Here is a 24,301-nt window from a genome sequence, read left to right on the forward strand (position 1 = left end):
AGCTTCCGCATCTATGATGTCAAACCGCATTTGCGGCCCTTCCTCGCTTCTGCGATCATTGCACTAGCGGTCCCCAAACCGCAGGTGCAGTTATAACAGAACCAGCAACTTTGGCAGCATTCTCTAATTTCCAAACTTTCTGATAACCATCCAAAATCATCCCTAGGCCCCCGGGACCTCATCCAAAAACACGAATAAGTCATATCACTATTCAAACTTATTCCAACCTTCAGAACACTCAAAACAACATCGAAATACCAAATCAACCTCGGATTCAAACCTAAGAACTTATAAACTTTCAAATTCCACAAACGACGTCAAAACCTATCAAATCACCTCCGAATGACCTAAAATTTTGCACACACATCACAAATGATACCACAGACCTTCTCTAGTTTACAGAATTCCATTCCGACTCCGATATCAAGATTTCCACTACCGATCGGAAAGCGCCAAAATTCCAATTTCGCCAATTCAAGCCTAAATCTACCACGGACCTCCAACTTACATTCCGAATACGCTTCTAAGTCCCAAATTACCTCACGAAGCTATCTGAATTATACAAACCAAATTTCTAGATTGTTTACTCATAAGTCAACTTTTGATTGACTTTTCCAACTAAATGGGCAACTTAAGCGACTAAGTGTCTCATACCTCTCCAAAACCTCTCCGAACCCGAACCAACCAATCCGATATCACACAATATAGCTGAACAAGACATAAAGAAGTAGAAATGGAGGAAACGAGGCTGAAATTCATAAAACGACCGGTCGGGTTGTTACATGTCATTTAGAACTTGCACGCTAAATTTGACATAATTCCAGGTTGACTTGATATGATTCGGTGCGAGCTGTGGAAGTTGAAAGTTCATAAGTTTGATTTAAGGCACGATTCGTGGTTTTGATATTGTTTGATATTCCCTGAGTACATGATGATGGGTTGAGACTGTGACTTTTGACTATGGGATGAGGTATCACGGGGTGATTTCGTTGTGGGACTTGAGTTTAAACGACTTGAATAATTGGTTGACCGTTTTGTTCCTTATTTGGTTTTAATGATACTTCACAATATTCTTATTGCTTTACTGTTTATTTCACTTGTTGATTCTTGTTACTATTTACTGATTTTTGCTTTCCATTATTAGTTTTACACTTCTATACTGCACAAGTTATTTTGTTTAGTGAGTGTCTTGACTTTCACTTCGTCATTACTTTGTCAAGGTTAGTCTTGATACTTACTGGGTACCGATCATGGTGTACTCTTACTACACTTCTGCACATTTTTGTGCAGCTCCAGGTACTCCGTGTCTGTGGATTGTTAGATAGCAGTCAGATATTACTTAGGAGCTTTAAGGTATACCTACCATCGCATTCGCAGGCCTTAGAGTCACCTTCAAAAGTTATTTTTGTACAGTTTATTTCTATTCCGGAATAGTTGTACTTAGAGATTTTCTAGTGAACATCAGTAGAGCTTATGACTTGTACTACCGATTTTTGAATTGTTGGCCTTGTATAGAAATTTCTGTTTCATATTTAATAGTTGTTGGTTGAATTTTACCATTAATTTTGATAAATGTTAGGCTTACCTAGTATTTAAAAGACTAGGTGTCATCATGACATCCTACAGAGGGAAATTGGGGTCGTGATAGTCTAAGATAATGTGAAGTTCTTATAAGCCTAACTAGCATATTAGGATATTATTTGTGTGTAAACTATTTGTTAAAAAAAGTATTTTTTTTCTTTTTAGAATTGTTAATCATATAGTTTAGATAGGTTACACTTTTATAATTAAGTCAAATTATTTCTTTACGGTATTATCTTAATGATTTCTAATTTAATTATCTTCCTTGATAGTTTTAACTATGTCGAATTTGTCAAAGCTTGAGTTTGTGGCACTTGACAATTGTGGAAAGAATTACCTATCATGGATTCTCGATGCTGAGATTCACTTAGCTGCTAAAGGTATTGGTGACACACGCCATCACTTAGTGTAATGAAGCATCAAGTTAGGACAAAGCGAAGGCCATGATTTTCCTTCATCATCATCTTGATGAAGGTTTGAAGGTTGAATATTTGATATCGAAAGATCCACTTGAATTATGGACTGGCTTGAAGGAAAGGTATGATTACCTTAAGGCTAAGGTATTTCCAATGACTCGATATGAGTGGATACACTTATTGTTGCAAGATTTTAAGACCGTAAGTGAGTATAACTCTGTTGTATTTTGAATAACTTCATCATTAAAATTATGTGAGGATATTATGAATGATGAGGATTTGTTGGAAAAGACATATGCCTCAAATATGGTATTATAGTAACAATACCGTGAAAGGGATTTTAAAAAGTATTCTAAATTGATCTCATGCCTTCTGGTGGTTGAGCAACATAATATCCTTTTGATGAAAAATCATGAAACCCGTCCCATGGGGTCAACTCTGATTCCTGAAGCGAATATGGTAGTGAGACGTGATAAGTCTGAAAAAAGACAGAATAATTATCATGGACATATATATGTACATGGAAATGACAATGGCAAAAGACGATATAATAATCGTCATCATGGTGGCCATGGCAAACAAGAGAATAATATGGGTTCTCAAAACAATCCTGCAAGAGGCAAAACCGGTATCTGCCACCGCTGTGGCATGAAAGGTCATTGAAAAATTGAATGATGTGCACCTGAGCATTTTTTCAAGCTTTATAAAAACTCCATCAAATAAAGGAAAATAATATTGGAGCATCTTCTGCTAATCCATAGTGGAGTCTCACTTGACCTTTAAAAATAATTTTGAGGCAGGGCCTTCAAACAAAAATAATAATAATGCCGAGGCAAATCTTTCTTTGAATGATGATGATTTTGAAGACTTCGATGATCTTACTCATTTAGAAGTTGAAGACTCCTTTAGGGATCAAATTAAAGTTTGATCATTTTACTGGGGAATGCAATTATGTTGTTATTTTTATTTTCAGTGTTTTGTTTGGTCTTGTTCTAAAGTTGTTTTTATATTCAAGTAGTAATTAAGTTGTAGTTGGTGTTGTTAGTTTTTCGGTATTTCTTATGGTGTACTTTTATATTTATGAAGAAAATAAAAATTCATAATTCTTTAATTGGATCCAAGATGAGTAATGAAGATTTATGCCTTTTGGATAGTGCTACAACTTGTACAATATTAAGAAAAAATAAATTTTTCTCTTATTTGGTTATGAAAAGGCCTATGTTAATACAATATCTGGCAATACCAAATTAATTGAGGGCTTTGAAAGAGCGACCTTATTACTACCTGGAGGAGCGATATTGACTATTAATAATGCATTGTATTGTAGTGCTGAGTTTCAAAGCTATTTGCTAAAATGGCTACCATGTTGATACCTCTAACGAAGGAAAGGTTGAATACCTTTATATTACTACAATAAAAGCGGGGAAAAATATGTGCATGAAAAACTACCCGTGTTTGTTGTCTGCGTTGTATCACACAAACATTAGTGTGGTTGAATCGCATGCCATAGTAAACAAAAGTTTTACTACTTCTAATGATTTTATCATTTGGCATATCGGTTGGGCCATCACAGTTCTAACATGATGCGCAGAATAATAGAGAATTCAAATGAGCACACATTGAAGAATAAGAAGATTCTTCAATTTAAGAAATTCTCTTGCGTTGCTTGTTCTTAGAGAAAATTGGTTATTAAACCATCGGCAACTAATGTTTGATTGAATCCCCTGCATTTCTGGAACGTATACAGGGTGATATATGTTGGACTATACATCCTCCATGTAGTCCATTCAAGTATTTTATGGTCTTGATAGATACATCTATAAGATGGTCACATGTGTGCTTATCGTCAACTCGTAATATGGCATTTGCAAGATTGTTGGTCCAAATAATAAGGTTAAGAACACAATTTCCAGATTATGCAATTAAGAAAATTCGCCTTCATAATGCTGGTGAATTTACATCTCAGACCTTTACTGATTATTGTATGGCCACTGGAATAAAAGTTGAGCATTTGGTTGCTCATGTTCATACTCAAAATGCTCTACGGGAATCGATGATTAAATGCCTCCAATTAATAGCTAGACCATTGTTAATAAGGACAAAACTTCCCCTTTCAGTGTGGGGACATGCTATTTTGCATGTAGCAGCACTTGTGCACATAAGGCCAACCATGTGATGACCCAAAAGGTCATCACTTGATATGCAAGTAAATTATGTATTTCGAGGCCTAAGAAGCCTCCTTTTTCCGCACCTCGATCTACGTTTGCAGTCTGGGCGTGTATCCGGAAAGCCGTTATGTGAAAATCTGTAAAAAATGATGAATTTTTGCTTTTAAAATGTACTTAAGTTGATTTCGGTCAATATTTTGGGTAAACGGATTTGGACCCATGATTTGACGGTCCCGGAGGGTCCATAGGAAAATATGGAACTTGGGGGTATGCCCGAAATTGAATTCCAAGTTCCCAAGCCCAAGAAATAAATTTTTGAAGAAAATTATTTAACTGAAATTTTTAGAGTTTTTGGAAAGTTGAATGTATTTGAAATTGATGGTATCGGGATCGTATCTTGGTTCCGGATCTCGGTACAGGTCTTATATAATGTTTAGATCAAGCCTGTAAAATTTGGTAAGAAACGGACTTGAAATGACGTGAATCGGACCATCGGTTGTGAAATTTGAAACTTAAGTGTTCTTGAGATTTTTCTTTGATTTTTGATGCTAAATTCGTTGTTAAAGCTGTTAATTTGGCAATTTGATCGCACGAGTAAGTCCATATGATATTTTTGAGTTAGTATGCATGCTTGGTTTTGAGCCCCGAGGGCTCAGGTGAGTTTCGGAAGGTTTTTATACTTAGAAAAGTTGCAGGTTTTGCTGTCTCAGGTGTACAGATTTTGCTCTTCGCGTTCGCGTAGCTTCACTCGCGAACGCGTAAGGCAAGTTTCCTCAGGTGCCATTTTGTTCTTCTCGAACGTGGAGCTCAGGACGCGAATGCGAAGCTGTAGAGGGAGTTACCCTTCGAATCGCGTAGGGTTAGTGGGCCTGGGGGAGGGATTTCAAATTGTTCCACACGAACACGGCCACCTGACCGCGAACGTGAAGGCTCGAGGAGCTGAAACTCCACGAACGCGAGCCCTTGAATGCGAACGCGATGGCCATCTGGGCCTGACCCATCATGAACGTGACAGGCCTATCACGAACGCGATGAAGGCCTGCCCAGTTATTTTAAAAGAGAACCAGAACCGGGCATAACCTATTTTACTCAATATTTTCGAACTCCCAAGGCCTAGAGGCAATTTCCTTCCCACAAATGCATCCCCAAAGTGTTGGTAATCAATTCTAAACTTTACTCTTTCAATTACCCAATGTTTTTCATCACTTTTTAATCAAAATCAAGAGTTTTCATGGTAGAAATTAGGAATTTGGGCATGGTTAGGGATTTTCGAATAATTGGTATTTAGACCTCGTTTCGGGGTCGGATTTCAAAACTAATTGCATATTTGGGCTCGTGGGTGAATGGGTGATAGGGTTTTGGTCTGAACCTCGAGTTTTGACCAAGCGGGCCTGGGGTTGAATTTTGACTTTTTTGAGGAAAATGATAGAAAACTGATACTCAAGCATTGGGTATGAATTATTTAGTATTTATTGATGTTGTCAAATTAATTTGGACTAGACACAAGTAATTTAGAGGCGAATTCTAAAGGAAAAGCGGTGTTTGAGGTTTGAGTTGGCCGTGGAAGTTCGAGGTAAGTGTTTGGCCTAACCTTAGCTTGAGGGAATAGGTATTGTGCTTTAATTGCTATGTGCTAGTGTAATGTACGATGTATAGGTGTGGTGACGAATATCTATACGTCATTGTCAAGAATGCCTGTGAGTCTTAAATTGTAATCATTGTGTTCTTCATAAATACTACAAAATGCCTAAGTTGTTGATTTTCCGTGTTGGGCAAGAATTTGTGATTATTCTCGTGGTAGTTGTTTACTGTTGAGTATTGGTTCCAGTTGAGGTTTCATTTGTGAAGTTAAATATTGGTACGTGTTTGGTTATAGCTGATTCCCTTGCCGGGACGTATTTAATTCTTACTGTTGGTTCCCTAGCCGGGATGTGTTCATTCTCATTGTTGATTCCCTTTTATGGATATTGTTGTTTCCTTATTGATCCCTTGCCAGGACTCATTTGTGATTGGTGTTGAATTGTGTATTTGGATCGGGTTGCAAGCCACAACAATATTATATGGGATCGGGTTGCACGCCACAACATGGAGTAATAAGGGAGGACATGAGGGGTCGGGTTGCACGCCGCAATAGTGATATATAATTGGATCGGGTTGCACGCCGCAACAATGATAAATGATTAGATCGGGTTGTACGCAGCAACAATGTTATATGATTTGGATCGGGTTGCGCGCCGCAACAATAAGTGATAAAAGTGGATATTGATTTGTTATTGTTTATTTATTCCTACTGATGCAAATTAAAATGTTCTTATGATTTTCTCCTGAGTTACTATGATTACTTGATATTCCCCCGCAGCATGTACCCATTCCCATCTTTAACTGCTAGTTTCCATTATTATTGCTTGTCGTATATGCTTTAACTGCACAGGTTTATTTGGTAGTCTCATCCTAGCCTCGTCACTACTTCGCCGAGGTTAGGCTCGACACTTACCAGCACATGGGATCGGTTGTGCTGATACTATACTCTACACTATGTGCAAATTTCGGTACTAGAGCATACAAACCTTAGAGAGAGGTTGCTGTCTTCAGTCCATCAGGAGACCCGAGGTAGTCCTGCAGGTGCCCGCAGGCCCTGGCGTCCCCTTCTATCTTCATATTCTATTTATATTTACTTCAGAGACAGATTGTATCTTTCTTTCCAGACAACTATTTGTAGTATTCATAGATGGTCCGTGATATTGTGACACAAGTTCTGGGTAGAGATGTACTTAGTATTTTTCGTACTTGTATTTGGGCTAAGTTATTAGATTTCATCTTCCACATGTCTTTAATTATTATTAATATTCCACTGTGATCGCATGTTGTTTTACACTGTTAAAAAGGCTAAGTAAAAGGGTTAGTGAATCTATAATACTCGGCTTGCCTAGCTTTCACGAGTAGGCTCTATCACGACCCCCGAGGGTAGGAAATTCAGGTCGTGACAAACCAGTTATCATGAAGTTTCACCATTGCAATTGACTTTTAGTCAGGAGCCAAATATTTCCCATCTAAGAATTTTTGGATGTGCGGTATATGTTCTAATTGCTTCATCACAATGCATACAGATAGGTTCCGAAATAAGGTTAGGAGTAAATGTTGGTTATAAATCTCCTTATATTATTAAATATCTCGAGACTGGTCACGACCCAAAAACCACTAGTCATGATGGCACCTAACTCGATATGCTAGGTAAGCCAACTAACAGTCAATACAATCCAAATGAGATAATAGGAAAAATAGAGAAGAACTATCTGAACATTAACTAATTAACCCAAGAACTGACAGTACGAATCATGAGCTTCTAAGACTTGGAATTTGCAAAGCTGATACAAATAATTACATGATCTATTTGAAAGTTATCTAAACATACTTACAAAATCTAAAGCTACCAAGGGCAAGTGGTAGCTATATCCGGAATGCACGGACATCTTCAGAGTCAGCTCCCGACATCACTAGCAACTCCGATCCAAATTTTGCATGCAAGGTGCATAAGTATAGTATGAGTACAACCGACCTCATGTACCCAGTAAGTATCTTGTCTAACCTCGTCAAAGTAGTGACGAGGCTTTTTAGTTAAAAGATACTCATTGATAAACCTGCACCGAAAACTAGCAATAGAACTATACTGCAATACAATAGAAAGGAATACATGCAACGAATTTACAAAACAATAACTGAGTGCTAACAGAGATCACAATTTAGCTACTTCCAATACCTTGATCATTCTTTCCCTATAACGAAAACCAATAAACCATGACAGTCACTGCATAACTTTCATTTCATGAGGAATGTACTTAGATATCAAGTCAATTACACGGCAACACCCTTCGTGCTTTTATCTCATCCTCACCCAATATATGTATAACAGTACCAACCGGACGACAGAAATACCGATAACAGGAATTACAAAGTAGGAAATATGCAAGTAGCAATAATGAACGAGGATATACATATGGGCAACAGAATAGACTAGGCAGAAGGCATATGAGTAACGACAACAATTAGGAGACATGGAATATCAACTTCAACTAACTAGTATGGTGGAGGCCTAGATACAAGCATAACAAATAAAAAAGGAGCACATGATCTTTACAGGTTAACAAGTAGAGGCATGAATGATTAACATGGTAGAGGGCTTCTACTAAAGTGCAACAGAATAGATACGACATGAGTCTAATTATAACAGCAGGAAATAGGCATGGTATTTGCAAGTTAAGCAAGTAGACGGTATGAGCAACACAACAAAAATTGAAATAGATATCAATGATAGAACAATAGCAATAAGTCACATTAGATCTATAATAACGATAATAACAGCTCAAGGTAAAGACATGAGCATATACACGGGAAACAAACATCAAAACATAATGCATGTCCCTCATCTTCGTCTGCACGGAAACACCCATCGTGCCATGATCTCACCATAATATAAAAGCATATCAATATAAATGAAATGGCACGGCATCACCCTTCGTGCTTTTACTCTCAATGATATGGCACAACATCACCTTCTTGCTTTACACTCACATAACATGGCACGACATCACCCGTCGTGTTTTTACTCACGATGATATGGCACGGAATCACCCTTCATGTTTTACACTCTTCCTTACCAAGCATATTATCACGACCCGGATTTCCCACCCTCGAGAGTCGTGATGACACCTACTAGTGAAAGCTAGGCAAGCCAACCAACTGAACTATTTACCGTGTTTCCATTTTTAATCCGATGACAGTTTAGAGCCAACAATTAAATAACAATAGAATTGAATAAGCGGAAGACTGCATTGTAAAGATTTAATAATACTGCTAATGCCAATCTATAATAAATCTACCCAAGACTGGTGTCACAACTTCACCGATTGTCTAGGAGTACAATAAATAAAGGTCTGAAAGAAATAAATGCAACACTATCTCTGGTAATACATGAAGGAAACATTAATAGTAAATAGAAGGAGATACCAAGGCCTGCGGACGCCTGCAGGACTACCTCGGGTCGCCTGATGAACAAGAAACAGCAATCTCACTATGGTCCGAAGTCTACAACACTGGGATCTGCACAAAAGAGTGCAGAGTGTAGTATCAGCACAACCGACCCCATGTGTTGGTAAGTGCCTAGCCTAACCTCGGCGAAGTAGTAACGAGGCTAGGACTAGACTACCAAATAAGCCTGTGCAGTTATACAATATGCAACGGAAAATAAAATAGGAATAAACAAGTAAAGATGGTAGGGGGTACATGTTGCGGGGGAATATCATTTATCAAAAACAATTCAAGAGAAAAACATAAAGACAATTTAGAATTCACATCAAAAGAATAAGGAAATCATAACCAATCAATAAACACTTTTATTATCTACTGTTGAGGCACGCAACCCGATCCAAATCATAAAAATATTGTTGCGGCGTGCAACCCGATCCAAACATATTGTTGTTGTAGCATGCAACCCGATCCAAACATAATATTTTTGTTGCAGCATGCAACTCGATCCAAACATAATATTGTTGTTGCGGCGTGCAATCCGATCCACACATAATATTGTTGCGGCGTGCAACCCGATCCAAATATAATATTGTTGCGGCGTGCAACCCGATACAAATATAATATTGTTGTTGCGGCGTGCAACCCGATCCACACATAATATTATTACGGCGTGCAACCCGATCCAGATATAATATTGTTGCGGCGTGCAACCGATCCAAATATAATATTGTTGCGGCATCCAACCCTATCCAAATATATGTTGCAGCGTGCAACTCGATCCCAATATATAATTCAACACCAATCACAATAGAGCCCCGACAAGGGAACAATAAGGGAACAACAAAATCCCCGCAAGGGAATCAATAACAACATAATAAAATCAAGTAACAACAGAAAATCAGTAAATAAATGTAAAGGACAACATAACTCAATTATCAGCACGATTCGGGAAAATCAATGACAAGTGCACGGCATCACCCTTCGTGCTTTAACACTCTTACCAAAACAATAATCACAAGAAATAAGGGCAAGGAAATAAATGAAATCACAACAAAATCCCGACAAGGGAACAACAGTACAACAATTGAATCCCGGCGAGGGAACAATATCAAAAATCCTCTTCTCTTTTCCTTTTCACATTTACTTCACAACTCATTTCACAACCTGAGCCAATTCTCTATATGGTTCAATTGCCGATTATACTTCCACAATTGATTTTACTACTTGAGCCAATACTCTTCAATATTCAAATTCCAATATTACTTCCACGAGCCTTGCTCAACAATAGAAATCCTCACAAAAGGCATGAACAATACAAACGGAGTCACATTAATTATAGTATAAGACTCACGGGCATGCTTGACACCAACGTACAGATACTCATCACCATGCCTATACGTCATACTCAATAAATAACACATAACAAATAGGACGCAACTCCTAATCCCTCAAGCTAAGGTTAAACCAAATACTTACCTCGATGCCACGAACAAAATTCACGTCTAAACTATCGCTTTACCCCTTGATTCCACCACAAATTCGATCTTATCTAGACAAGGGTTACTTAATTACATCAGTGAATGCTAAATGGATCAATTCTAATGCATGAAAATGAGTTTTCTAAAGTTTTACCCAAAACGTCAAAAATTGCCCCTGGGCCCACATGGTCAAAACCCAAGGTTCGAACAAAAACCCGATTACCCATTTCCCCACAAATCCAAATGTTACACCCCACAATATTACACCAATATTACATCGTGCAGTAAAATATTACGTTGATGTTCTTGCAGTATTACATTACGGTGATGTTACACTTTGCAGTAATAAGTTACGACAGTGTTGCACCCTGTAGTATTTTACATTGAATTTGTCGTAAGGTAATTGACATCAGTCCAAGGAAAATATTATTTGGAGATTATGAGGATTGTAAGTGATGAATAAATTCATGAAGGTGAGAGGGGAAGAAAGTCGAAGAAAATGAATTTCATTAACATTTGGTATTTTGGGATAAAATACGGCTCAAGCTAAAATACTCGATATTTATGGACTAATACCATACAAGGTACCACATCACCATAATAGTAAGGCGTATAAGGTATGTGAAAGGTGAGTAATATTTCCAGTAAGTGAGAATAATTCTCAATTTTGCGGGTAATTGATTAATTACCGGGTAACAGGACATTACCTAGTTAACTAATAACTGGATAAAAAAATAATAATTAATCCTCCACACGTGGCAAAAAGTCACCAAGTCAAAAATGTGACTAATAAGTCACTTATGCAAGATGTCATCTAGGAAAAGGATGACTAATCAAGAATTCTTATCTGCCAAGATTCAAAATGAATCAAAGGAGTTCTCTCAAATCTAAAACAAAGAATCAGAAACATTTCCTCCTAAGGTTTCAAACCAAAAACATGGATCAAATTGAATTATAGATTTCATTCCTTTTGTCTTTGATTTCAAGACCAAAGACGTTGGAAATTGAAAAGTTATTCATCCCAACACTTCAACCAAGTCTTAAAGTTAAAGTTGAAAGCTAGAAACAGAAGCTTCAACGTTGGAACAAAGATAGGAATTTCGTTCCAAATTTCAAATCCAAAGTATAAATTCCGTTCAAGAATTTCGCAGAAATAGATTCGTTCAGATAATTTCAAGGACAGGTATGTTAAGGCTATCCCTTCTTTCTTTTGGCACGATCCATACGATACGAACGGAACGTGCAAATGCACAAATTCCACGAGTGACTCTATTCATAGAAGTATTAGAGATATCTGTGTTCTTGAATTTCCGTGTGTTATAATGTCTTATCTTCTGTTCATGGGTCTTAGAAAATTACGAAAGTTGAAAAGAGTTTACTTTATGATATTACTCAGAGGCAAAATGATCTTATGACATTCCGAATAATTTTATTGACGTATTTTTTATGCACTGCATTCATATGCACTGACCCATGACCAGATGGCGTTATATACGCGTATATATGTAAATATATGTATATGGGATATGGGAAAAGGTTACGGCGTTATATACGCATCACCACCTGATCAGCTGGTATATGATGATGATGTTGCCCATAGTGGTTGAAACATGATTCAAACGGCATTATATACCCATATATATGTATGTAATCAAACGGAGTTATATACGCGTATATATGTAAATATATGTATATGGGATATGGGAAAGACTATGGCGTTATATACGCACCACCACCTGATCAGCTGGTATACGATGATGATTTTGCCCACAATAGCCAGTATGATATAATGGAATGCCCTCAGAGGCTGATGATGTTATGAAACATGTACCTATGCACGACATGACGTTCACACGCACATGCATGATGCTAAAAGTAATCTATGATCTACAAAGTTATTCATACTTACAGGCTGAGTCATGTAATCTATATGTCTTCCATGTCTCTTATGTATTTATTTATGTGCCTTACATACTCAGTACATTATTCGTACTGACGCCCCTTTTGCCCGGGGATGCTGCGTTTCATGCCCGCAGGTCCCGATAGACAGGTCGAGAGCCCTCCAAGTAGGCTATCAGCTCAGTGGAAGATGTTGGTGCACTCCATTTGCTTCGGAGTTGCTCGTTTGGTTAGTATGTTTTAGATGTGTATTGTTTGGTATGGCGAGACTTTGTCCCGACCTATATGACATTTTTGTATTCTTAGAGGCTTGTAGATATATGTCTTGTACGTGAAAGATTGTACGGACTTGTCGACGTATGTTTTGAGTTTATAAATGATTATGTTGGCCTAGTAGGCCCGTATGTCACGTGTATATGATGATGTAATAAGAAATATACGTTACATTGGTACTCGGTTGAGTAAGGTACCGGGTGCCCGTCGCGGCCTATCGATTTGGGTTGTGACAAAAGTGGTATCAGAGCAGTTCTGTCCTAGGGAGTCTACAAGCCGTGTCTAGTAGAGTCTTGTTTATGGGTGTGTCGTGCACCACACTTATAAGCAGGAGGCTACATGGCATTTAGGATTGTCACTCTTTCTTCTTACTCTAGATCGTGCGGTAGAGCTCACTTATAAGAATTCAAGTTCCAAAATTCTATGTTATTCATAATAACACAATGCCTACATCTGGAAAGAAGGTTAGAAAGAGAGATAGTTGTGGAAGAGCTGAGTAAGAGGAATTGAATTTTTGTATGATGCCTACGATAAGTAAATATGAGGTCTTTAGTAGATTGTGGGTGTACTGAAAGGTGTAAGCTTCCTGATAAGAAGCCTTAAGGCAAGAATGCCTATCCATATTTATGGTGAAGGATAATGAGAGATTAAGAAGATAAGTACAAGTTTCAGCAAGTAAAAGGAGCAAGGTGAAAAAGGGTACGAGGTACCCAGTTAATGAAGGTTAACAGCGGTTATAATTGAGGCAGAAGAACATAAGCTTTTTGAGTTATATTCAATGGTAATAAAGGTATATACAATTTGTCGCACCCATTTTAGATATGACCTATTGGGATTAACAGAAGTAGTACAAGAAGATATGATGGATGAATTGTTTGCGTCAGTTGATATTTCTGAAGGATATTGCAAATATGCTAATAGATCTCTTTATGAGACACCAAATGGTGCACTCTGAAATAGTGCAGCCAGATATGAGTACTACAAAGACATGCACCATAAGCCCTGAAGGGATAAATATTACCTTAGTGTGGCTCGCGCCCCTAGTAAAGCCAGAACGTTAAGCAACTTGAAGAGACATTGGATAGAGCAAAGGGAAGCTAAGAGCAAAAGAATGTCGTATTGAAGTTTTCGCAAGAAAAGGGATGTGCAGAAATATTAGCAAAATAATAAGAAGAGAGATAAGGAAGCATTTTGAATAAGGTTTGATACATGGATGAAAACAGTAGAGTGTTATAGAACCTATAGTCAAGAGAAGGAAGGAACAAGAAGTGGCGAGCCTTAAGACAACAAAAGAGTATAAGCCATAAGGTTATATCCTCATTTCGAGAAATAAGTTTGTGACTCCAAGGTGACTACAAGAGGGGAGAGTTAATCCCTAGAGTAACAGAAATCAGTATGGACTGGTAAACAAGATAAACCAAATATGAATTAGGGACTGAATGATTGGAAAATACTCGACATCATGGAAATTTCAGATTTCGTTCCAGCAGTAATAGAATGGACCACATAAGAGGGTTCATGATGAATTTAGAGAATTGTCATTCAGGGAGACGCTTCCCTAGAGCAAGAAATGTGAGCAAAGTTAAGCTTAAGGAACTGTATGTGCCAGTTACGCTAAATGTCACCCTCACAAGTACTGGAATTTGTCATCCTTGGTACAGAAGGATTGCCGCAAGGCGAGTAAGGATCATTGATTTGAGAAACAACACCAAAGATGAAGAGGTAAAACATCTATAGGTATATCCTCGTGGCTTCAGCTTTTAGTGCACCCCTAAAGGGGGGAATATGGAGTGATGTGACATTAAGTCAGAATTAAGTGGTTCTGGTGAATATGGAATGATAAGAGAAGAACGCGATAAGAATGAGAAAGGGATGAGATTGTACTTATTCAAATCTTACAAATACATTACGATTCATGAATATTGTGCAAGCACGACGTCAAGGAGAGGAAGTAAGGGTTCCTGCCCCAGATGTTATTGATAATTAAGGAGCATGTGCGACACGTAAGTTAAGACCAAGGAAATAACCCAAGAAAGATTTCATGGAATATTGACATGAGGATGGACCAACGAGTAGTTAGTAGTTGATTTAGGGAGAGCCTAGTAATGGCTAGTCAAGAGGATACAGACATGACAACAGGTCATGCAAGATAAAGATAGTAAAACCAAATATAGTGAATTTAGCCCCGCAATTATGACATTGTAATATTTGAGAAATATTCAAATAAGAGTTGGGATTATTAAAGGTACTGTATGAGTGGTACAGAAATAAAAGAAAGTTCTACTGGGAAGAGAGTCAAAACTTTAGTTCAGAAGCAGCCATACGAGCAGATGAGTGTGGAGGTAAGTAACTAAGGATAATTACAAGTGAGCACGAACATAAAAAAATCTATCGGGAATACGGTATAATAAGCTCGCATCTTTACAAGAGTTAGAGGGTCTTCCCTAAGTACTATGATGAAAGACTAGCTGAGGAAATAAAGAAGAAGGCTTCAACCTCAGTACAACGACCTAAAGAGGAAACGGTCGTGTGACAACAGTCTCAAAACAACATTGTATGCACTCCCTAAGAAAGTGGCACCTACAGTGGCTAATGAACAGGGAGTAAAATCAGAATTGATATTCAAGATCATATGAGTTGTATGAAATTTCAATATATATGGGCATTAAGATAAGCTAAGTATGGACGCAACAAGGGGGCAGAAAGATCGGAAAAGTAATAGCTTACATTTAAAGAAAGCTAAGAGGAAAAAAAGGAATTACTCGATCAATGATCCAGAGTTGGTCGCATTAAGAACTCACTTAAGGGTTTGGAGTTTTATATATGCAGCATATACAATCGTAGAAGATTCTAGTATACGTTAAAAGAAAATAATTGAGCCCAGGTCATAAACGAAGGATTAAATTGTTAAAGGATTGTATCATGCATATTCCTCAACGGCCACAAAAGGCTAAACAGAATAAATACCATGAACCACAGATTGGAAGATAGATTAAGCCTACGTAAAGGATGATCAGAAGGAAGAGGAAACTAAATAATTACATCACCCAAGTAAATCAGGAGTCTGATTATTGGACCTAGAAAAATTATAGAAGTTGTGCTTGAGAACATGACAGAATCACTCTTAATATCAGATGGCTCTACAAGGAAGCCAGTTAGAAGAATTACCAGCCTCATAAAAAGTCAGTACGAAGATCCCACCTAATTGTGTATGTACTCGAGGTGCGAGTATTATAATAGAGCTTCAAGTTATGGACGTGAATTACACCTAGGTGGAAGAGAGGTCATGATATAGAGAGAAGATATGGTGCGAGATTTTAAGTAAGTAAGGTAAAGGTGAACAACTTACGAGATACTTAAATGCAGAAAGTTGTGAATAGACCATACTTCGGATAAAAGGCTAGAAGCGCGGGGATTCAATATCCAGGAATGATAGCAGCATCGTCACTGTCATATCTCATAGCCTATAGTTTCTAGGTATCGAGGAGACTAATTAAGATAGTAAAGAAGAGTTAGAGACGATGTTATATCTCGCTTGATATTCCAGAGTGACATAACGAAACCTATGATAGAAGCAAGTTGAAGGAAAGTTTATAAATGGATATATAGGTCGCAAGCTAAAGCATGGTAGAGCGATCAAGTTTTAAGGAAACATGAGTAAGGATGAGGAAATGCAAGTGAAAAGGTGACGAGAATGGATAAGTCTTTAGGATTAAGCCCTTGAAAACAAGAAGAGCAGGCAATTTCTCTATGTTATACAAAGCTCGCTATAGCTTTAATGAACTGAAGGAGTCTAAGATTAATAGCATTTAGAAGGAATGAAATGTTGAACTGGTAAAAAATGAGGGTATAATTGTGATAGATACAGGATGATGTTTAGTCCTTCATTTGAATAATGATTTGAAAAAAAAAGGAAATAGAAGAAGAGAAGGAGAAAAGATTTCACTGGTGGCACGAAATTAGGATACCCCCATAAGGTGAATCACATTGAGACACTATGAAATATGATTATGAAAATCACTTGAAATATTCCTCTATGCAACGTAAGCCCTAGCGGTAATGTATTACGTAAGAAGTTTCAAGACTTCAAGTAGAGGATTATAGTTCAACATTGAGGAGAATCAACAATGGTCAGATACAAGTTACAAAGTATGACATGAGATTAGGACATGATTCTTAAGACAAACGGTAATGAAGGAACATTGAAGGACTGAGATTTATACCTAAAGGATAGGTAACAAAAGTAACTGGGAGCTTGGTAAGTATACCTCAGTAAAGATAGATTGAAGTAAAAAAAATTATGGAATAGTATAACCCATGGAAATGTAGTAAAGTCATATGAATGGATAACCAAATCTATGAAATAAGATATGGCCATATTCGCAAGTTCTACAAAGTATCGAGCAAAGGACTTCAGTATACCTATAGAGACCCAGAGAGGCATCCTATTAAGCCTTGTATATACAAAGTAAGGCCTAGAGATTGACTAAAATATAAAAGAAAAAAGGAAAGATGAATCGCATAAGTGCACCTATAAAGCCAGGGTCATACAGGATGCATGACAGGAGATAACAGAAGTTGCAAGATTAGGAAGATTTCGACCACATGTCATGATATGAGAAAAAAGACTAAAGGGGGGAATACCCTAGACTTGGATTTATTCATAGAGAAATTGCTTAAATGGCAGAAGAGTATTAAGGCATTTACAAGAGCTATAAGTTATGAAAATGATAAGAGCATCAGTCAACATTCGAGGACGAATGTTTCAAATGGGGGAATGATGTTACACCCCGCAATATTACATTGTGCAATAAAATATTACGTTGATGTTCTTGCAGTATTACATTACGGTGATGTTACACTTTGCAGTAATAAGTTACGACAGTGTTGCACCCTGTAGTATTTTACATTGAATTTGTCGTAAGGTAATTGACATCAGTCCAAGGAAAATATTATTTGGAGATTATGAGAATTGTAAGTGATGAAGAAATTCATGAAGGTGAGCGGGGAAGAAAGTCAAAGAAAATGAATTTCATTAAAATTTGGTATTTTGGGATAAAATACGGCTCAAACTAAAATACTCGATATTTATGGACTAGTACCATACAAGGTACCACATCACCATAATAGTAAGGCGTATAAGGTATGTGAAAGGTGAGTAATATTTCAAGTAAGTGAGAATAATTCTCAATTTTGCGGGTAATTGATTAATTACCGGGTAACAGGACATTACCTAGTTAACTAATAACTGGATAAAAAAAAATAATTAATCCTCCACACGTGGCAAAATGTCACCAAGTCAAAAATGTGACTAATAAGTCACTTATGCAAGATGCCATCTAGGAAAAGGATGACTAATCAAGAATTCTTATCTGCCAAGATTCAAAATGAATCAAAGGAGTTCTCTCAAATCTAAAACAAAGAATCAGAAACATTTCCTCCTAAGGTTTCAAACCAAAAACGTGGATCAAATTGAATTATAGATTTCATTCCTTTTGTCTTTGATTTCAAGACCAAAGACGTTGGAAATTGAAAAGTTATTCATCCCAACACTTCAACCAAGTCTTAAAGTTAAAGTTGAAAGCTAGAAACAGAAGCTTCAACGTTGGAACAAAGATAGGAATTTCGTTCCAAATTTCAAATCCAAAGTATAAATTCCGTTCAAGAATTTCGCAGAAATAGATTCGTTCAGATAATTTCAAGGACAGGCATGTTAAGGCTATCCCTTCTTTCTTTTGGCATGATCCATACAATACGAACGGAACGTGCAAATGCACAAATTCCACGAATGACTCTATTCATAGAAGTACTAGAGATATCTGTGTTCTTGAATTTCCGTGTGTTATAATGTCTTATCATATGTTCATGGGTCTCAGAAAATTACGAAAGTTGATAAGAGTTTACTTTATGATATTACTCAGACGCAAAATGGTTTTATGACATTCCGAATAATTTTATTGACGTATTTTTTATGCACTGCATTCATATGCACTGACCCATGACCAGATGGCGTTATATACGTGTATATATGTAAATATATGTATATGGGATATGGGAAAAGGTTACGGCGTTATATACGCATCACCACCTGATCAGCTGGTATATGATGATGATGTTGCCCACAGTGGCTGAAATATGATTCAAACGGCGTTATATACGCATATATGGGTATGTATTCAAATGGCGTTATATACGCATATATATGTATGTATATATATGTATATGGGATATGGGAAAGGCTATGGCGTTATATACGCACCACCACCTGATCAGTTGGTATACGATGATGATTTTGCCCACAGTGGCCAGTATGATATAATGGAATGCCCTCAGAGGCTGATGATGTTATGAAACATGTACCTATGCACGACATGACGTTCACACGCACATGCATGACGCTAAAAGTAATCTATGATCTACAAAGTTATTCATACTTACAGGCTGAGTCATGTACTCTATATGTCTTCCATGTCTCTTATGTATTTATTTATGTGCCTTACATACTCGGTACATTATTCGTACTGACGTCCCTTTTACCTGGGGATGCTGCATTTCATGCCCGCAGGTCCCGATAGACAGGTCGAGAGCCCTCTATGTAGGCTATCAGCTCAGTGGAAGATGTTGGTGCACTCCATTTGCTTCGGAGTTGCTCGTTTGGTTAGTATATTTAGATGTGTATTGTTTGGTATGGCGGGACTTTGTCCCGACCTATATGACATTTATGTATTCTTAGAGGCTTGTAGACATATGTCTTGTACGTGAAAGATTGTACGGCCTTGTCGTCCTTTGTTTTGAGTTTATAAATGATTATGTTGGCCTATTAGGCCCGTATGTCATGTGTATATGATGATGTAATAAGAAAGATGCGTTACATTGGTACTCGGTTGAGTAAGGTACCGGGAGCCCGTCGGGGCCCATCGGTTTGGGTTGTGACACCAAATATACAATTTGTTTTGAAATCGGACCTCAAATCAAGGTCCAAATCCCCAATTTTTGAAAAACCTAGGTTCTACCCAAAACACCCAATTTCCCCTTGAAAATCATTGATTTTGAGTTGAAATCATGTGAAAAGATGTTAATGATTGAAGAAAATGAGTTAAAATTGACTTACAATCGATTTGGAAGAAGAGTTATCTTTGATAAATCACCCAAGAGTGTTTTGGTTTTGAAAGAATGTGAAAAATGAAAGATTTTCGGCTAAGTTATAAAATTGCAGGTTGCAGATATCGGAATTGTGACCAGGGTTTGCTATTGAGAACCCAGACTTCTGCTAAGTTGGGACTTGCGAACAAATTCTCGTATTTGCAAGTTGGGAATTACGAAGAATGCGTCACATTTGCGACGACTGGCTAAAAGGGGAGGCATCGCATTTGCGATCAATTCCTCGCATTTGCGAGGTAGCTGGCCTGGGCCATTGTTCACATTTGCGACAAGGCCTTTGCATTTGCGAGCCAGGCTTCGCAAATGCGAAGCCTGCAGGCCTGCACTGAAACAGCTGAAAACTTGTAATTCTCCAAGTCCAAAATCCACCCTGTGGCCTATCCAAAACTCACCCGAGCCCTCGGGGCTCCAAACCAAATATGCAGTCCAACCTAAAAATATCATTCAAACTCGCTTGTGCATTCAAATCACTAAAATAACATTAACAACTATGAACTTAGCATCAAAATCATGAAATTTCTTAAGAACTTCAAATTTTCAAATTTTCTCAAAAACGATCCGATTCACGTCGTTTCAAATTCGTTCCTTACAAAATTTCACAAACTCATCTTAAATCATATATAAGACCTGTACCAGGCACCAGAACCAAAATACGGGCCCGATACCATCAAATGTTAAACACTTTCAATTTCCAAAACTCATAAACAATTTCAGAAAATAATTTTCTTTAAAAATTCATTTTTCGGGCTTGGGACCTCGGAATTCGATTCCGGGCATACGCCCAAGTCTCATATTTTCCTACGGACCCTCCGGGACCGTCCAATCACGGGTCCGGGTCTGTTTACCCAAAATATTGATCGAAGTCAACTTAAACTCATTTTAAATGCAAAATTCATCATTTTTCACAGATTTACACAAAATGGCTTTCCGGCAACGCGCCGGGACTGTGCACACAAATCGAGGTGATGCTGAAAGAGGTTTTTAAGGCCTCGGAACGCAAAATCCACTTTAAAACAAGGTCATCACATCCTCCACCTCTAAAACAATTGTCCGTCCTCAAACGGACATAAGAAGGAAGTACCTGACTCGGGGAAAAGATGGGGATAACGGCTCCGCATATTGGACTCGAACTCCCAGGTAGATGCCTCAGCGGGATGACCTCTCCACTAAACACGAACAGAAGAAAAACTCTTCTATCTCAACTGACGAACCTGCCGATCTAGAATAGCTACCGGCTCCTCCTCATAAGACAAATCCTTGTCCAACTGGACAGTGCTGAAATCTAACACGTGGGATGGATCGCCGTGATATTTCCAAAGCATGGACATATGAAACACTGGATGGCTCGGCATCAATGTGAGTCTATAAGCCACCTTTCCCACTCGACCAAGAATCTTAAACGGGCCAATGAACCAAGGGCTAAGCTTTCCCTTTTTCCCAAATCTCATCACGCCCTTCATAGGCGATACCCGAAGCAATGCCCGCTCACCGACCATGAATGCCAAATCTCGAACCTTACGATTGGCATAACTCTTTTACTTGGACTGAGTTGTACAAAGCCTATCCTGAATAATTCTGACCTTGTCCAAGGTATCCTGAACCAGATCCGTACCCAATAACCGAGCCTCTCCTGGCTCAAACCACCCAACTGGTGACTGACACCGCCTACCATACAAAGCCTCATAAGGAGCCATCTAGATACTCGACTGGTAGTTGTTGTTGTAGGCAAACTCTACTAAAGGCAAAAACTGATCCAACAAGCCTCCAAAGTCAATAACAAAAGCTCGGAGCATGTCCTCCAAATCTGAATGGTCCGCTCGGACTGCCCGTCCGTCTGAGGATGAAATGTTGTGCTCAACTCAACCCGTGCGCCCAACTCTCACTGAAGTGCCCTCCAGAAATGTGAGGTATACTGTGTACCTCGGTCCGAAATGATAGACACGGGCACACCATGAAGACGAACTATCTCCTGGATATAGATCTCAGCTAACCTCTCGGAAGAATACGAGACTGCCACATGAATGAAATGTGCTGACTTCGTCAGCCTATCAACAATAACCCACACTGCATCGAACTTCCTCTGAATCCGTGGGAGTCCAACAACAAAGTCCATAGTGATATGCTCCCACTTCCACTCAAGAATCTCAATCTTCTGAAATAAACCACCGGCCTCTAATGCTCGTACTTAACCTGTTGACAATTAAAACACCGAGCCACTTACACAACGATATCCTTTTTCATTATTCTCCACCAGTAATATTGCCACAAATCCTGATACATCTTAGCGGTGCTCAGATGAATAGAGTACCGGGAACTATGGGCCTCCTCTAAAATCAACTCTTGAAGCCCATCCACATTAGGCACACAAACTCGACCCTACAACCTTAAAACTCCATCATCTCCTAAGGTAACCTGCTTGGCACCTCCGTGTTGCACCGTGTCTCTAAGGACACACAAATGAGGATCATCATACTACCGATCTCGGATACGCTCCAATAAAGAAGAACGAGCGATTGTGCAAGATAACATACGACTGGGCTTAGAAACATCCAACCTCACGAACTGATTGGCCAAAGCCTAAACATCCCAAGCAAGTGGTCTCTCAATGACCGGAATATAAGCAAGACTACCCATACTGGCTAACTTTCTACTCAAAGCATCAGCCACCACATTGGACTTTCCCGGATGATATAAGATGGTGATATCATAGTCCTTTAATAGCTCCAACCACCTCCTCTACCTCAAATTCAACTCCTTTTGCTTGAACAAATGCTGCAGACTCTTGTGATCCATGAATACCTCACATGCCATGCCACACAGATAATGCTTCGAAATCTTCAACGCGTGAACAATGGCCGCCATCTCCAAATCATGAACCGGATAGTTCTTCTCATGAATCTTAAACTGCCGTGAAGCATAGGCAATGACCTTGCCATCCTGCATCAACACTGTACCAAGTCCAATACGAGATGCATCACAATAAACTGTATAAGGTCTTGAACCTGTGGGCAAAACCAACACCGGTGCTGTAGTCAGAGCTGTCTTGAGCTTCTGAAAGCTTGTCTCACCCTCGTCTGACCATCTGAACTGGGCACCCTTCTGGGTCAACCTGGTCATTGGGGCTGCGATAGCCCTCTACAAACCGACGATAGTATCCTGCCAATCCCAAGAAACTCTGAATCTCTGTAGTTGATGTTGGTCTAGGCCAGTTGTTGACTGCTTCAATCTTCTTCGGATCAACCTTAATACCCTTTATTGATACAACATGACCCAGGAATGCTACTGAACTCAACCAGAACTCACATTTTGAAAACTTGGCATACAACTGACTGTCCCTCAAAGTTTGAAGAACTACTCTAAGATGTTGCTCGTGCTCCTCCTGGCTGCGGGAATATATCAAAATATCATCAATGAAGACTATCACGAACAAATTCAAATAAGGCCTGAACACTCGGTTCATCAATTCCATAAAAGCTATTAGGACATTTGTCAATCCGAATGACATTACCAAGAACTCATAATGCTTGTACCGAGTGCGGACAGCTGTCTTCGTGACATCGAATGCCCTAATCCTCAACTGATGGTAGCTAGATCTCAAGTCAATCTTCGAAAATACCTTGGCACCCTAAAGCTGATCAAACAAATCATCAATTCTCGACAGCAGATACTTATTCTTTCTTGTAACCTTGTTCAACTGTTGATAATCAATACACATTCTCATCAATCCATCCTTCTTCTTAACAAACAACACCGGTGCACCCCAAGGCGAAACACTAGGTCTAATAAAACCCTTTTCAAGCAAGTCTTGTAACTGATCCTTCAACTCTTTCAAATTAGGTGGGCTATACGATACGGCGGGATAGAAATGGGTTGGGTGCCTGGAGCCAAATAATGCAAAAGTCAATATCCCTGTTGGGTGGCATACCCGGCAGGTCTAAAGGGAATATCTCAGGAAACTCACGAACAAGGGGCACAGAATCAATAGAAGGAATCTCAGCACTGGAATCGCGAACATAGGCCAAATAGGCCAAACACCCCTTCTCGACCATACGCCGAGCCTTCATATAAGAGATAACACTACGAGTAGAATGACCAGGAGTCCCCCTCCACTCTAAACGAGGTTAACCCGGCAAGGCTAAGGTCATAATCTTGGCATGATAGTCCAAGATAGCATGGTAAGGTGATAACCAGTCCATCCCCAATATGACATCAAAATCAACCATGTTCAGAAGTAACAAATCTACACGGGTCTCAAGACCCCCAATCACAACTATACAAGAACGATGGACATGATCCACCA

Source organism: Nicotiana sylvestris, chromosome 5 (assembly GCF_000393655.2).
Source record: "Nicotiana sylvestris chromosome 5, ASM39365v2, whole genome shotgun sequence".
Taxonomy (NCBI): Eukaryota; Viridiplantae; Streptophyta; class Magnoliopsida; order Solanales; family Solanaceae; genus Nicotiana; species Nicotiana sylvestris.